Raw genomic sequence first — 17,263 nt, forward strand, 5'->3', positions numbered from 1 at the left:
CCTCCTCGGACACCCGAGAAGCCCGATCGCCACACAGTTGCTCTAGAGCCGGCATGGACCGCTATTTACGTCCACCGAAGCCGGCGGCCTCCACACCAACGGCCGCAAAGATGGCGCCGGCCCGCCGCACAGCACAAGGCACAGCAGAAGTTTCCAGCGTTGCTGATCCTCCTCTGCAGACAGCAGATGATCACACCATGCCGCCCTTCTCACCTCCCAGTGACCTCTCGCCCTGTCTTCCTAGATCTCTGGCTGCATCACCAGACAGAGAAGACACCCTGCACAGCCCAGCGCTCCCAGCTTCACCCACAGCTCCTATCCCATCCAGCGCTCTGAGTTTCAGTCCAGGAGACATGGAGGAACAGAGGCAACTAACCATGCACCAGAACGCAGTGAGTACACTATATTGTACACAGCAAGCACAGGGTCTCCCTCTCCATGCCTCCTCTGAACAAAGACTGTGGGATTTCCTGCAGCAGCTGCCCACAAGAACTGACCTAGAATCAATTGTCCAGAGGATGGAGACAGCCTTAAAGGGAGAAATACAATCTATCAGACAGGATGCAGTGGTGCTGGACTCCCGTGTCACTGTAGTAGAGCAGGAGCAGATCACTGTGTCACAATCTGTGCAAACCCTACAGACATCCCAAGCCGAACTTACTGATCAAATCATACAGTTGCACCTACTTCAGGACGACTTGGAAAATCGCAGCCGCAGGCAGAACATCAGGCTAAGGGGCTTACCCGAAAGTGTTCCAAACTCAGAATTGCGCTCATCAGTGATTAATGTCTTTAACCGTTACCTAGACCGCCCGCCAGACTCTGAGATCGTCATTGACAGAGTTCATAGGACCCTTGGCCCTAGACCGGATACATCTGATAGACCAAGAGACATCCTATGCTGTTTACACTCCTTCAGCCCTAAAGAGGATATATTACAGCAGGCTTGGAGGGTGGGAGTCCTGGAATTTGATGGTGCAGCTGTCCACCTTCTGCCAGATGTTTCCAGAAAAACCCTCCTTATGCGACGATCGCTCAAACCTCTCCTGGATGGTCTTGGGGAAAAAGGTCTGACGTACAAGTGGGGGCACCCGTTTCACCTTATAGTTCGTAAGGGTCCAGATACCTTCTCTCTGCGCCACCCTTCGGAGCTCCCAGACCTCTTCTCCTTTGCCGACATGGAGCCGTTCCCAGTGCCCAACTGGCTGCTGACAGTTACTGCCAAAGATCCGATGCGCCAAGCTCTCCCGGGTAGACCACAAAGGGCCCACTACAGTCGCCGTGGCCGAGGGAACCACTCTCAAGTTAGACGGGCGGGAAACTCTCGCTCACAACCTCCGAATGCTAAAGGCTGAACCTTCACGCGCAAATTGCTGACACGCACCCAGAGCAGTTTTGCCTTGTTTTCCCCCCCTTTTTTTTTTTTTTTTTTTTTTTTTTCTTCAGGTGGAGTTTAAATTACTTCTCGGTTGCTTGATGACATGTCAGGAACATTATGTGTAAGGATCGCAAACTAGAGACCCTCCAGCTTGACATTCAGCACACTCTGGTCCACGAACGAAAATAGGCCTCCCCTAGGCTCCGATCATCCCACATAATAGTTGGCTTGTTTCTAATGTGACAAACCCAGTACTACGCTTGGTACCTTCAACTCGGACCCATTGCCCTCAAAGTACAACTGGAACATTGCTTCCTAGCCTACACGCAAGAGCAATTTCTCTCCCCTTTTTTTTTTTTTTTTTTTTTTTTGCTGACCACGCCCAAAGTATTGGAATAATGAGGTGGCTCTGACTGCCTAATGATGAAACCGTAGATATAACATTGTATTATTTGCCATAGAGACTATAAGTATTCATGTTCCCTATGATGACAAGTATATAAATATGTATATAACTAGGGATATCTATGTCCTAACGAGGGGTTTTCTCCCCCCCCCTTTTTTTGTTTTTTTTTTTTGTTTTGTGCAAATGTGAGCAGGTAACTGTTTCTTCAACTAACACCTTACACTTTTTACAGGTTATACACCATGGTTAAAGTCTTTTTCTTTTTTGGGTTCCTTGAGATGCCGTAGCCCTGATGTCTAGATTAGGGCGCTATGCAGCTCCAGGGTTGGGACGCGAGACCGGTGCTGTCCTAGTTTAAGATTCAAGTTTAGTTTTAGATTTAAGTTTTTTTTTTTTTTTTTTTTTTTTTTTCCCAGCCGGGTAACAATAAAGGTGCCTTAATGGCTGACCACAAAGGCTGCGGGGGCCCATATGGCCGGGGCCCGGAACTCAGCTGTGCCTTACCACTCCCCGCACTAGGCACACTCTGCCCAGGTGGCAGTAGTCTCTCTCTGCGGAGTTTACATTTTGGACTACTAGATCTCTTCTCTTCTTACCTTTCTTCCTCTTTCTCTTGTCAATCTTCCCCCCCTTTTTTTTTTTTTTTTTTTTTTTTTTTCACTCACATCTCCCTTCACCCATTTCCCTCCCCTCCTCTCCTCCCCTCCCTGTGCACCCCGGGAGTTAACGCAAGTGGACCTGGACAACATGACTGTCAGAATCCTCTCATGGAACATAAAGGGGCTGAACTCCCCGGAGAAGCGTACTAGCTGTCTCGCCGAGCTCTGGAGGCAAAGAGCGCATATTGCATTCCTCCAAGAGACTCACTTTAGGGCAGACAGGATACCTAAACTAATTAATAAACACTTCCCAACGGCCTATCACAGTCCGTCTTTGTCCTCTAAATCAAAAGGGACGAGTATACTCATTTCTAAATCCCTCCAATGGCAATTCCTCGAGGAGTTCCGTGATCAGGAGGGTAGGTTCCTCCTCATAAAAGGAAAAATTTGTTCTCAAACCTTCACTCTCGCGAACATCTACCTTCCAAACTCAAATCCCCTCCCCACCCTTGAGGCCTTCTTATCTACTCTCGACTCCTTCCTTGAGGGTACACTAGTCCTAGGTGGGGATTTCAACTTAACATTGGACCCCCATAAAGACTCCTCCTCGAACCTGTCTTCCCTCCCTAGGGGAGCCCGACTTCGCCTAAAAGATCTTTTACACTCACACCAACTAATCGATATCTGGAGAATAATGCACCCTCAAGAACGGGACTACACCTTCTATTCCACTGTTCATGGGTCTTACTCCAGAATCGACCTTTTTTTCTTAAAACACTCAGCCATCCCCATGGTCACCAAGACGGACATAGGCCATATAGCACTTTCCGATCACGCTCCAATTCTGTTGGAGATGTCTATTTCACAAGCATCCCCCAGGACATCCACGTGGCGACTTAACGAAACGCTCCTAAAAGACCCAGAGATTGCCGCTGACGTCCTTCGGGAACTCAAGTCATACTTCTCTGTCAATAAAGATTCTGTAGACAACCCAGCCATTGTATGGTCAGCACATAAGTGCGTCATTAGAGGCATACTAATCAAACACGGTCATGCGGCCAAACAACGTCGTGCTAAAACCTTGACAGACCTCTTAACGCAACTTCACACTTTGGAACGTCAACATAAGAGTCGGCCCGATAGTGCTACCGAGACGGAACTTGCCCGTCTTCGGGAAGCTATACGAGACCATTCCATGTACAAGGCGAAACATGTACTACTAAAGGCCCGGCGTTCTTTCTACGAATACGGCGATAAATGTGGTCGGCTATTGGCCCAAGCCATACGTGCGAAGCGCTCTCAGACATATGTGCCCGCTCTTCTCTCGTCATCGGGCTCCAGAGTACATTCGTCCCCGGAGCTGGCGGATACTTTCCGTACTTTTTACTACAAGCTTTATAATCTGGATCCAATCCCCACCCCTCAGTTGCTACCCCAAAAAACCCTAGACATTTGCAAATATCTTCAAGAGACTGACCTTCCTACGCTGACGACTGAGGAACGAGTAGACTTGTCTAAACCTATTACCATGGAAGAATTTGCAGCCGCAATAGCTGACACCCAGCCCGGTAAGGCTCCTGGACCGGATGGGTTTACCCTCCCATATTACAAACTATACCTGGACATTTTGGCACCTTCATTTCTTGCAGCCTTTAATTCTGTGCTAGACGGACACAATCTCCCTGCTGACATGCTACGCGCATCTATATCTGTGATCCCTAAGCCGGGTAAAGACCCACTACTATGCGCCAATTACAGGCCCATTTCACTTCTGAATGGTGATATGAAACTTTTCACTAAAATCCTGGCCTCCCGGATGAATGCCTTATTACCACGTCTGGTCGGAATAGACCAAGTCGGTTTTATTCAAACTAGAGAGGCCAGGGACAACACCACCCGGACACTGAACATTATAGAAAAAGCGAAACGTTCCCGAATACCCTTACTGCTCCTTTCCACGGATGCCGAGAAGGCTTTTGACAGGGTGGACTGGACCTTCCTTCGGGAGACACTTAAATTTGTGGGTATGCCAGATTCCATCCTGTCATGGATTTTGGCCATCTATGAGAATCCCACAGCGACTGTCCGGGTAAACGGCTTTGACTCCAGCCCTTTCTCTATCTCGAACGGCACCAGACAGGGCTGCCCCCTGTCTCCAATGCTGTTCGTCCTCTCCCTGGAACCTTTTCTACGCCACATCAGAAGTAACCAGTCCATAAAAGGCATCCAATCGGATCAATGCCAACACAAAGTTGCGGCTTATGCCGACGACCTCTTGTTCTACATTACCGAGCCCCTCACCTCTCTACCCTCCTTGTTACAGGAGCTAAAACGTTATGGCACCCTATCTAATTTTAAGGTCAACCTACAAAAATCAGAGGCCTTAAATGTATCCTTATCAGACTCTACCATTTCTAACTTACGCCCCTTCTTTCCATTCAAATGGGCTGCCCGCTCAATACAATATCTAGGAACAAAAATCTCTGCAAAACTACAAGACATTGTCACCCTCAACTTTCAGCCCCTTCTATCTACGCTCGCTGCTGATCTAGAGAGATGGAACTCTCTGGCCCTTTCATGGTTCGGCCGCTGCAATATACTTAAAATGAATGCAATGCCCAGACTCCTGTACTTATTGCAGGCACTGCCCGTTAAGATACCTCAAACATTTTTTCACGCCGTTCGCTCACTATTCATCAGATTCATCTGGCGTGGAAAACACCCACGTCTCGGCAGAACACTCCTATTAAGACCAAAGACTAAAGGCGGTCTCGGATTCCCAGATCCAGCTCTATACTATACCGCGGCACATATGACCAGAGTGGTGGACTGGTGCCGTCACAGTGATTTAAAGCTCTGGGTCTCGCTGGAGCGGGAGGCGGCCGGAGCCCCTCTGGCGGGACTACCTTGGGCTGGGAAAACTCCTGCCACCCACTTGACCACTCACCCACTGATTGGACCAACTCTTATGGAACTGAAGAGGTTTTTCCGTTTAGCCTCATTAAGAAACTTTCCATCTCCACTGACGCCACTTATTGGCCATCCGGATTTCCTACCTGGCCTCACTGACCTGTCCTTTCGATCGCAAGCCCCGCAGGGGCTCATGAGGGCCTCCACGCTCCTGCGGTCCTCCGGTTGGCCAGCTACAGAGAGCCTGCTCTCAGGTCGGGCTCCACTTCGGTTGGACCACTGGAGGATAAATCAATTATCCCACTTCCTTGGCTCACTGCCCAAACCAAACCACTTTGTCAGAGAGCTCCACTCTTTTGAGGAGCTCTGTTTGGGTGAGGGACCGATTCGGAGATCCTTATCAGCCTCCTACAAATCCCTCTTGGAACTGCACGCCACAGAAGATCCCCCATTCTTAGCAAAATGGGAGAGAGACTTGCAAGTCACCTTCACAGAACCCCAAAAAGAACGCATACTCTTTTTCGCACAGAAATCCTCTGTGTGCAGCAAATACCAAGAGACCGCATATAAAATAGTGACGCGCTGGTACAGGACCCCTTCAGTGTTAGCCAAGGTATTTCCTTTACAATCTGACCGCTGCTGGCGTTGTAACCTACATCCAGGCACTCTAATACATATTTTCTGGGACTGCCCTGTACTAAAAACTTTTTGGCAGCCGGTGCTTAAGCTCATACAGAAACTCACGGATATCTCCCTTCAGGATAATCCAGCTGCGGTTCTTCTTAACCTTACTCCCCTGTCAAAGAAACGTTACCACAAATCCCTTCTCAAGCATCTCCTTAACGCGGCCCGGGCTAGCATTCCACCTCTTTGGAAGCAACAGTCTGCACCAACGGTGGCCCAATGGTTTGCGAGAGTGAAGGACATTGAGCAGATGGAGGATCTGACCTCTGCGTTACGGGACAGGTCAGAGGAACATAAGTCCAGATGGTTTCATTGGAACCTTTTTCGCTTCTCCGACGAGTTCCACCAATACCTGTCGGGGTCCATCGTCTAGGATTCCCATGGACAGTTCAGCATTACCGAATTTGACTCCCCGGGGGGCAAACGTCTCTTCCCTCCTCCCCACCCCCCTCCCAGGAGTGTTGTTTAATTTTTAATTATTTATCTTTTATCTCTCTTTCTTCTTCTCTTTCCTTAGTCTTCTCTCTCTAACTTTACTATTTCTCTCTCTATAAAAAAAGATATAAAAAGTGATGGGCACAGATGTTTAAGTTTTCATTATATTAGACTTCGGCGAGTGGTATCTTAGTCTAACTGAATAATGACCTTCACTCACATTTAACTGTTAAGTTTCTGACTGTTATACTTGACCAGCTCATTACAGTTTAAATGCAATGCGAAGCTACCGTTATATTTGTATCTGTGTCATATCTTTAAATAAAAAATTAAAAAAAAAAAAAAAAATATACCATTGAGCCTGGGTTCACACATATGCGATTCCAGTGCAGGTTTCCGCATCACATCTCCCCCGCAGGCAGTTCACACTGCCCTCTGTGAACCACTGCGGGTGTCAATACAAAGTTATTGTCACACACAGATTGGTTCACAGATCACAGTGCGAACTTATTGATTCGTACAGGAATCGGAATCGGAATCGCATGGGTGTGAACACCCATGTAATCGGATTCCAGTGCGGAAAAAAAAGGTCTCTGCACCTTTTTTGTGCAAATCCAATGCGAGTTCAGCCATACAACTGTATGGCTGAACTTGCATTGCACAGACATCACATGTGATCGGCACAGCATTGCGGGTGCGAATGACATGCGATGTCTGTGTTCACATAGTCAGGTCCATAAATATTGGGACATCGACACAATTCGAATCTTTTTGGCTCTATATACCACCACAATGGATTTGAAATGAAACGAACAAGATGTGCTTTAACTACAGACTTTCAGCTTTAATTTGAGTGTATTTACATCCAAATCAGGTGAACGGTGTAGGAATTACATCAGTTTGTATATGTGCCTCCCACTTTTTAAGGGACCAAAAGTAATGGGACAATTGGCTGCTCAGCTGTTCCATGGCTAGGTGTGTGTTATTCCCTCATTATCCCATTTACAAGGAGCAGATAAAAGGTCCAGTGTTCATTTCAAGTTTGCTATTTGCATTTGGAATCTGTTGCTGTCAGCTCTCAATATGAGATCCAAAGAGCTGTCACTATCAGTGAAGCAAGCCATCATTAGGCTGAAAAAACAAAACAAACCCATCAGAGAGATAGCAAAAACATTAGGTGTGGCCAAATTAACTGTTTGGAACATCCTTAAAAAGAAAGAACGCACCGGTGAGCTCAGCAACACCAAAAGACCCAGAAGAACATGGAAAACAACTGTGGTGGATGACCGAAGAATTCTTTCCCTGGTGAAGAAAACACCCTTCACAACAGTTGGCTAGATCAGGAACACTCTCCAGGAGGTAGGTGTATGTGTATCAAAGTCAACAATCAAGAGAAGACTCCACCAGAATGAATACAGAGGGTTCACCACAAGATGTAAACCATTTGTGAGCCTCAAAAACAGGAAGGCCAGATTAGAGTTTGCCAAACAACATCTAAAAAAGCCTTCACAGTTCTGGAACAACATCCTATGGACAGATGAGACCAAGATCAACTTGTACCAGAGTGATGGGAAGAGAAGAGTATGGAGAAGGAAAGGAACTGCTCATGATCCAAAGCATACCACCTCATCAGTGAAGCATGGTGGTGGTAGTGTCATGGCGTGGGCATGTATGGCTGCCAATGGAACTGGTTCTATTGTATTTGTTGATGATGTGACTGCTGACAAAAGCAGCAGGATGAATTCTGAATTGTTTCAGGCAATATTATCTGTTCATATTCAGCAAAATGCTTCAGAACTCATTGGACGGCGCTTCACAGTGCAGATGGACAATGACCCGAAGCATACCGCGAAAGCAACCAAAGAGTTTTTTAAGGGAAAGAAGAGGAATGTTATGTAATGGCCAAGTCAATCACCTGACCTGAATCCGATTGAGCATGCATTTCACTTGCTGAAGACAAAACTGAAGGGAAAATACCCCAAGAACAAGCAGGAACTGAAGACAGTTGCAGTAGAGGCCTGGCAGAGCATCACCAGGGATGAAACCCAGCGTCTGGTGATGTCTATGCATTCCAGACTTCAGGCTGTAATTGACTGCAAAGGATTTGCAACCAAGTATTAAAAAGTGAAAGTTTGATGGATGATTGAATCTATCCCATTACTTTTGGCCCCTAAAAAGTGGGAGGCACATATACAAACTAAAAAACAAAAAAAACGCGCTAGATCTAAATTAACATTAATTATTAAAAAAAAGGAAGTGAATAAAATGACAACTGAAAAATAGTCCAAAGAGCAGCAGCTTGTTGCGAGATACACAAAAACAGAATAAAAAAGTGAGAAGCTGCGCTGTGTGAAGGTTCAATCCAACAATAGCTTGTAGATAGCAAAATATGCATGAGTGACAGTTCAGACGATTCCAAATAAACACCCAAGTGAAACTGATCCACAAATAAGTGCCACCACCTTATAAAAAACCTGCTTACCAGATGGCAAGCAAAACCCAGTGGATGGCTATAGCCCAGCCAGGGCCTTTACTTGTATGGAAAGTACGTCTGGTCAGGTGTGGATAAGGATTGGTCTCCAAACGCCCCAATGCCGTGGAACTCCGATGGGTCTCAGTAACTCTTTTTGCTGTTCTAAACAAATATTTTCATTATGTTCATAATGAAAAAACAAAAAAACAAACATCTAAAGCCTGGTAGGCTGCAATATATTAAATTTTTGTTCTTGGGTTTAGTAGTAGTAGAGTATTTTATTATATAAGTAAGGGGTTTAAGTAATAACCCTTTATTGGCTAACTTAAAGGGGTTGTAAAGGTAAAAGTTTTTTCACCTTAATGCATTCTATGCATTAAGGTGAAAAAACTTCTGACAGAACCGCCGCCCCCAGCCCCCCCGTTTTACTTACCTGACGCCTCGAAAGTCAGCTTCGCGTTCCCGACATCTGTTCCTCCGCTCACCCTGGCCGCTGATTGGCTGCAGTGGATGGATTGAAAGCAGCGCAGCCATTGGCTCGCGCTGCTGTCAATCACATCCGATGACGCGGCGCGCCGGGGGGCGGGGCCGAGTGATACAGCGAGCGGCTATAGCCGCCGGCTGTATCACGGGAGCGCGCCCGCAAGCACTCACCACCGTGCGAGAGAGCTCGCATGAAGGTGGTAAATGCTTGCGGGGAGGAGCTGAGACAGCCGCCGAGGGACCCCAGAAGACCAGGTTCGGGGCCACTCTGTGCAGAACGAGCTGCACAGTGAAGGTAAGTATGACATGTTTGTTATTTTTAAAAAAAAAAAAAAACACCTTTACAACCCCTTTAAGTTAATAAAGTTATCTAAGGCATCCCAAAAGCTTGCATCTTTAATAATGTAAGGTAGCCAATAAATTATACCATCCTAAACTTCAAACTTTCTGAACTTTTCTTTGGTTTATAAATACTTTAACTACCCTGACTGACGTAATGGCACTGCTGGTAAAGCAAAAGGGTAAAAATATATAAAATCATTTTAGAACAATTCAGTGAGAAGATTGATACGCATTTTGGAGACATATTGTGATTGGAAGGTTAGGGAATGTGATATTATAGTGCTGCATTCGCTGGTATTTTATAGATTGTGAAGAGAATGGGGGGTTATAATTTGGAGCCCCAAAATAATAAAAATAATTGTAGCTTTTTGCGAGGAAGCTTAATACTTTCTTTCATGAACCACTTTGCGAAAGACGGCTACGGGGCTGTGGGCTTAAAATGCTGAAGGGACGTACATGAACGTCCTCCCGTTCTCACGCCGTCCTGTCCTTGGGACTCAGCTGATCACAGAGCAGGGTAAAGGGCCAATCACGGAAGTAAACAGAAGCCGGTTTCTGTGAACCAGCTTCTTTTAGAAGGACATCAGTCCCCTTAGTGATCACCAGTGCCGCTAAACAGTGCCCTCCAGTGCTGCTAATCAGTGGCCACCAGTGCCATCTATTAGTGCCCACCAGTGCCATTTATCAGTGCCCATCAGTACTGCTAATCAGTGCCCACCAATGCCTTATCATCAGTGCCTCCTGATCAGTGCCCACCAGTGCTGCCTATCAGTGCCCATCAGTGCCACCTATCAGTGCCACATCTCCTTGTTGCCTATTGGTGCCCATCAGTGTAGCCTCTTCAGTGCCTCCTGATCAGTGCCCACCAGTGCCGCCTCATCAATGCCACCTATTAGTGCTCATCGGTGCCACCTCATCAGTGGCCATTATCGGAGGAGAAAAATTACCTGTTTGGTAAATTTTATAACAAAATATGAAAAACCGTTTGTTTTTTTCAAAATTTTCGTTCTTTTTTGTTTGTTTAGCAAAAAATAAAAAAAACAGTGGTGATTAAATACCACCAAAAGAAAGCTCTATTTGTGTGGAAAAAAATTAATTTGGGTACAATGGTGCATGACCGCGCAATTGTCATTCAAAGTGCGACAGCGCTGAAAGCTGAAAATTGGCCTGGGCAGAAAGAGGTATAAGTACCCAGTAAGCAAGTGGTTAAAAAAAAGCATTAACTCAAGAAAGAGATGTAACCTTTTCTTTATACCGATGATCAGTAACACCTTTTTTTTCAATAGGCTGTTCAGTTTTGGCACCAGTTCACAATGACAATATCATGTAACTGAAATGAGTACAGAGAAGGCCATCCTAAAATAAAATGGGCATTGAAGAAGTTAGTTATGAAGAGTGATTAATTATGTTTATTGGCCCTTGAGAAGTGGTAATTCAAGAAGATATGATCACACTGTATAAGTACAAGGGTGAATTGAAAAGTTCTTAGCCTAGGCCTTTACCTCCTATGTTCGAGGACTGGAATACCCAAATTAATTCCACACTGCTTAAGGAGAGGCATATTTTGAAACATCGTAGTACACTGTTTAAGTTCAATAAATTATGGGATCCCTGGTTACAGGTGCCGGGTTTGGCTCCCCTAGCCTTTGTTTCTCTACAGCTCTTACAGTGCTAATTACTTCGCTGAGGATGTGCTAGCATAGGTTAACATTGGATTAATAGAGTGTGGGCACACATTGACTGCTCTAATTGAGAATTAGCATGTTTATAGTGTGCTGTTAGCGGTATTGTAGGTTAGTAGAAAACCTTGAATTGTTTAGTGTTTTTTGCCTTTTTTTTTAGGCATACATTTGCTATACCTTACCATATAAACCTACAAAACCTTTAATAAAAAATTATTTGAAAAAAAGAAAAGTTCTTAGCCTCATCACCAGAGGGCGGAACAATCCACATTAATTTGAACGGGGACTGTCAGTAAAGTGTCTGTTGTATGTGTGCTTGGTTTTATTGTGATACGTACATTATTTACGCTGCTGCAGGTTTCTGAAAAATGGGTACCCAGGCTTTTGGCTGCTGATCAATAATGTGTGCGTTTCCAGACATCATCTGACTTGCTAGTCTGTTTTCAAGCTGATCCTGCAAACTTCATAGACAGATTTGTAACCACTGATGAAACATGGGTCCTCCATTATCAGCCAAACAATCAAAACAGTGGAAGCACCACAGTTCACCACCTCCAAAGAAAGCAATGTCTATACGGTCAGCAGGAAAAGTGATGGTTTCTGTTTTTTAGAAAATGTAGACTGAGGCATATTTATGGTGGATTTTCTTCCCAACGGCCAGACCATAAATGGGCAATATTATGCTAACTTGTTAACCCAACTTTGTGAGGAAATACAATCCAAAAGGCTTGGGATGCTAACAGGAGGTGTGCCGTTCCACCAGGACAATGATCAGCCTCACACTTCCATGGTTGCAGTGGAAACAATTCATCAGTGTGGCTTTAAATTAATATCCCACCTACCATATTCACCAGAATTAGCACCTTCAGATCCCCACCTCTTCCACCATGATGTAACACAGGTATTTGCAGACCAGATGGAAACCTTCTACAAAACTGGCATTATGGCATTGGGACATTGATGGACTAAGTGCAAAGGCTTCAAAGGGGATTATGTTGAGAAATGACAAAGTTTGAAAAATCTAAAACTCTTTCTTTACAAGGCTAAGAACTTTTTATTCCACCCTCATTTATAAAAGGCCTATATAAAAAATTCAGTAGAAAGTTGTTCACTTTAAAGTAAATACATGCTTTACCCATGCAAACCAACAGTTATTTACACAGATATAGGCTTTAATGCAGATCTCCACCGATACTCATTGTGCTTTCCCTCTCCTGCCATTGTGAGTAATAGGAGAATCCTGTGTAAGCTATGGGGTCATAGCTTACACAGGGTTTTGGACTGACTAGCCCAGCACAGTGACATGGAGTTAGTCACATGCTCCTCCATACCCAGAAGTATGGTGTGTTCCTTTTGGCTCCAAGTGCTAAACAGAGAGGTGGGAGAGCGAAGGAGAGGTAAGTATATACTGCTATTGATTAAAGCAAACCTGTTGCTTTGCCCTAAATGGGTAAAGCACAGGTTTGCTTTAAGGTCACAACAAAAGACACAAGGACACTCTATCTGGATGAAAAGACGTTTAAGCTCCATATATAGAAAGGATTCTTTATTGTGTAAAATCCATGGACATGTCTTTTTTAAGCTATGTAACGAACAAGAGATGAATTTCATCAACTGGTAGCATGGTGCTGTCCTCCACCACATCATAATGCTAAATTAAAGCTGGACTAAACACAACCTTTTTTTTTTATTTTATCCCTCCCCCTTCTTGTTTACACAGTAGCTAAAAGTTCAATTTTTTACTTGTTTTTTTTTTGTGCTGGTTTCTGGCCTAGGTCGGGCACCACTGCCTTCTGGGATAGCTGCATCACAGCTATTCCAGGAGGCAATGTGTTATCAAGCTGCAATTGTACCACGTATGTGCACTAGCTTGGGAGCGTGCTCACAAATGGTGCTGGGAGGTATAGTGGACATCTGACATGAGCTGGGTGCATTTGTGTGCACACGCAGAAATCCCACTACGCATGTGCATATGCGCCATTGTGTTTTTTCCAGGTCCTAGATACCTGAAGGACACTGGTGGTTTATATGTGGAAGCACTAGAGTTTTTAAGATAGTGGCATGGAAGAGGGGCAGGGGGAGGCCATTCATCCAGTGGTTTTGTTTCGATTTAAGTAATCAAGCTTTTGTAAGAATTTTTATTCGTGGAGAGTTTAAAAGGAAAAGCTTGACCATTGTGTTCCTCCTCATGCCAAGGGCAAATGGATGCACCAAAGGCAATCAGGATGCAAATAGATAGCTCAGCTGGATTAAATGTACCGAATTCCACCCGATATCAAAATTTTAAATTTTGGAGAACTTATCTTTTACGACAAAAACCTAATAAATGACTAGATTCAAAATAAATTCACACAAAGCCAATTTTTATCCAGGACAATGAATATGTTTTAATATTTAATTCTGAACAGCAAATGATGTTGTACACCTTGCAGATAGCACAAGATATGCAGTTCAAAGCATAGAAAAGCGAAAGGCATGTCCAGTACAGCTATGCACAAACTACTTCCGATGCTTTTTCTGTATTTCAAACTCCAACCCTTGGAAAGGGGTGGAGATGGGAAAAACCACAGGTTCAAAGCAGCAATGATCCATTCTTTCCGTACTTACAGTCAATGAAGCAGATAAAATATCTCAAGTCACAGAGCATAGAACAATTCACAAGTCTGATGCAGATAAAACAAAAGCACCATTTGCAATTTCATTTTTTTTTTTAAACACGTATTTGAAAAGTCAACATCGTAAAACAACTGTACAGAAATGCCATGAAATCCTTGGTGTTTTTGGGCTCAGCAGAGTCTATAACAAATTCTGAACAGTCCCAGTCTACATGGGATTGTCTTGGTTTTGTAAGGTGCGGGACTTGTCAAAACAGCGCATGGCTTATGCATAATGGTCACTTGGTAGGGCATTAAGTTGAACTGCAGTAGAATTTGAATTTTATAGTTATCAGTGCTTGGGAAGTACACCTGTTATGACTTTAATATCAAATTCTATTTGTCAATAATCTATAAGATGGGAGGATTTATGAAGTCAACATATCAACATATCTAGTAATCATTTAAAATTGCCGGCATCAATTTTAAGTTGTAAATCCAGCCATGAACCAATTAATCTCTGCATTTATGAATACATCATTAAATGTACTTTTTAAATATAAACATTGTAAGTTCCTGAATTACACCTGATCAGTCACTTATAATCCCCTGTACAGCAGCATTCAGACTGGAGAGATGAAGCAGCACAACAAGCCAAACCATTGTGGTACAGAGCTACCAAGGAGAGCAGGGGGAAAACGCAGCATGGGAAAAAGATGAGCTTATCAGTATGTTGCTTCTGCATTCCCTGTCCAATCACAGGCTGGGGGAGGGACAAGACCTGCAAGTGTTACTAAACCGCAGCAAAGGAAAAAACATGGACAGAAATACAAACATTTTTTGGCAGGTAAAAAAAATCTGCCTTATATGTATTTCTCCTGTCCATTTAGCTGTTGGGGTTTACCTTTGAAGTAAAAACTATTGGCTGGAGTCTGGTGGGCTGAGTGCCCCACTGGTTTTTCATTTGTATTGGGGACTTCAGTGCAGAAATCTCCCTGACATAGCTTGCACTCATGGAGTCTCAACCCTACTATTGGTTGTTTCCACTCCTCATACTAACTGCTAAAGCAGGTGCCCCTGACCTGGTAATGAAGATATCTCTGCAGTACACTCCCCGAGAGGTGTAAATAATGTTTGTTTAAAATGACTTGTACATCTGGATTGGCCCTTTAAACATGTGTGATAAATTTATCATTGCATTCAGGACATATTTTCATTCCAGAGAGGCACATATCTTATATCTGGTTAAGGATAAGCATTAAGCTGGCAATAACTATTTCTGACTACTAGAGGAAGTATAGTAGATTCTGAATGCTAAATGTGCCTCAGCTTACACATGCTGCTCCTGTTCTGCTTTGTCTCCCACTCTTTATCCCTGTCTCCATAAATTTGCCCATGTGTAACTTGAGTGATGGTGAAACTCAAGCCTTGGCAATGACATTGAAAAAAAATGGGATCAGTCTGGCCAGCAGGTGTCTATTTCTCAGTCTAAGACCCCCTACGAAGGCTGCTTATACCACACAGGGGTCAGTCTGGTAATGTTCTTAGCTGACGAAGAACATTTCAAAAACTGATCATGTCTGACATATTTCACTATCATTGTGTGTGATCAAATATGCTGCAGTCAAGTCATTTGAAGCTGAGATCAAGAAGTGTAAGACAGACCTAGGGCCAGAGCAGAGCAAACTCGATGGACTACTCAGCCTTTTTCTGCTGTCACTTTTCTGTTACCATTTGGCCCACATATAGCCATCTTAAAGCTGACAGCTAAATAAAACTGATGAAAAGTATAAACCAACTTAACTTTAAGCAACTCTGTCATTTGAAAAAAAAAAGGCCAGAGACGTAAATACTCAAAATCTTCTTTTTCAGGCTCCTTTTTTCTAATGAATTTTTTTTTGTGAGTAAACTTTTGTGAGCTTTAACGCAAACCTATGGTGTGACGCCATAGTCAATGGGACCAGGTAGCATAAGCCATCAGCACATCACACCTGTGCAAAGGTTCAGGTGGTGCTAAAGGTGCAAATATAAAGTGTTTTCTGAGTTGCTCTCTAACTGGTCCAGCTGCCTGTTTGGTGGTTTCCTGTTCTGTCCTGGGGTTCATTTTAGAATAGAATTCCAGACAATTTTTGGTGTTTTGAATAGAATAAAGAAGGGGAAAGAGCCTCTGAAATGTATTTCAAGTATTTCTTATTGTCTATGTCCCCATTGGTAGGACTTCCACTTCTAGTAACAGTGCTCACTGATATGGGAGATGAATGGAAATCTTCCCTACAGACAGAAATAAATATTGGTCAGAGGTTCTAGCCCTTTGCTATTCTATCCACAACACAAATATGCTATTTTTAACTAGCGTGTTAAGTTAATATAGTTACACTGTGGTGCCATTAGTCTGTGGTCTACCCATTCCATGACTATAAGGCTGCAGAACTGAAGTGCCTAACCACAAGTCAGGATATGCACTGCATTTCTTCAGGAAGAATTCAGGCAAAAGGAATAGCTTTCTGGTCAATGCTAAAATTAACATTTCTATATGTTGCTTATAAGTTAGAAAACTTCACTTTTCGAGTTCAGATCTATTTTAAGTGTTAACACCACAGCACCACACTAACTTAAGACAAACTATAACGGTATAAACTTCATCCTTCTAGATATTTTTGCTAAGTCATCTGAAATAAATTTGGGGTGTGTTGGTTTAATATGCAGGAAAAATTCAACAGCCCAACATTTTAGTGATCCAACCAGGTTCAGGCGCAGTAAAAGTACAGTAATTCTCTTTTTTCTGCATGTGCAACGAAGGGGCATTTATAATTGTTGGGTGAACTAAGGTACATTTACAGTATTCCACTAGAATCAGCCACAATGTACAATTTACCTTTTATTATCAAGCTGTGAGCAGTTCCTAGCCCAATACAGAACTGCAAAATATTGGAGCATGTTTATCTTCATATTTGTAATGCTTACTTTGCTATCAGGTCATCAAACCTATTAGAAAAGGTTCTGCTGTAAGGGAAATAAAACACTTTTCTCTTCAAAATGAATTTGAATGGTATGGTAATGAACCATTACCCCAATCATTAAAAGTCATTAATACTTTATTTAATATCAATTATTATCCATAGAGGATTGCCTCCATTCATTATTGAACCTTCCACATTAGATGGAAACATAATAAGGCATTGCCATGAAGTATACTTTTTTTTTTGTAGAAGATCCCACTCCCCCCCCCCCCCAGAATGCTCAAGTTTAACTCAAGTTTAATACCTACACTAACTTA

This window comes from Aquarana catesbeiana, linkage group LG07 (assembly GCF_042186555.1).
Source record: "Aquarana catesbeiana isolate 2022-GZ linkage group LG07, ASM4218655v1, whole genome shotgun sequence".
NCBI classification, from domain to species: Eukaryota; Metazoa; Chordata; class Amphibia; order Anura; family Ranidae; genus Aquarana; species Aquarana catesbeiana.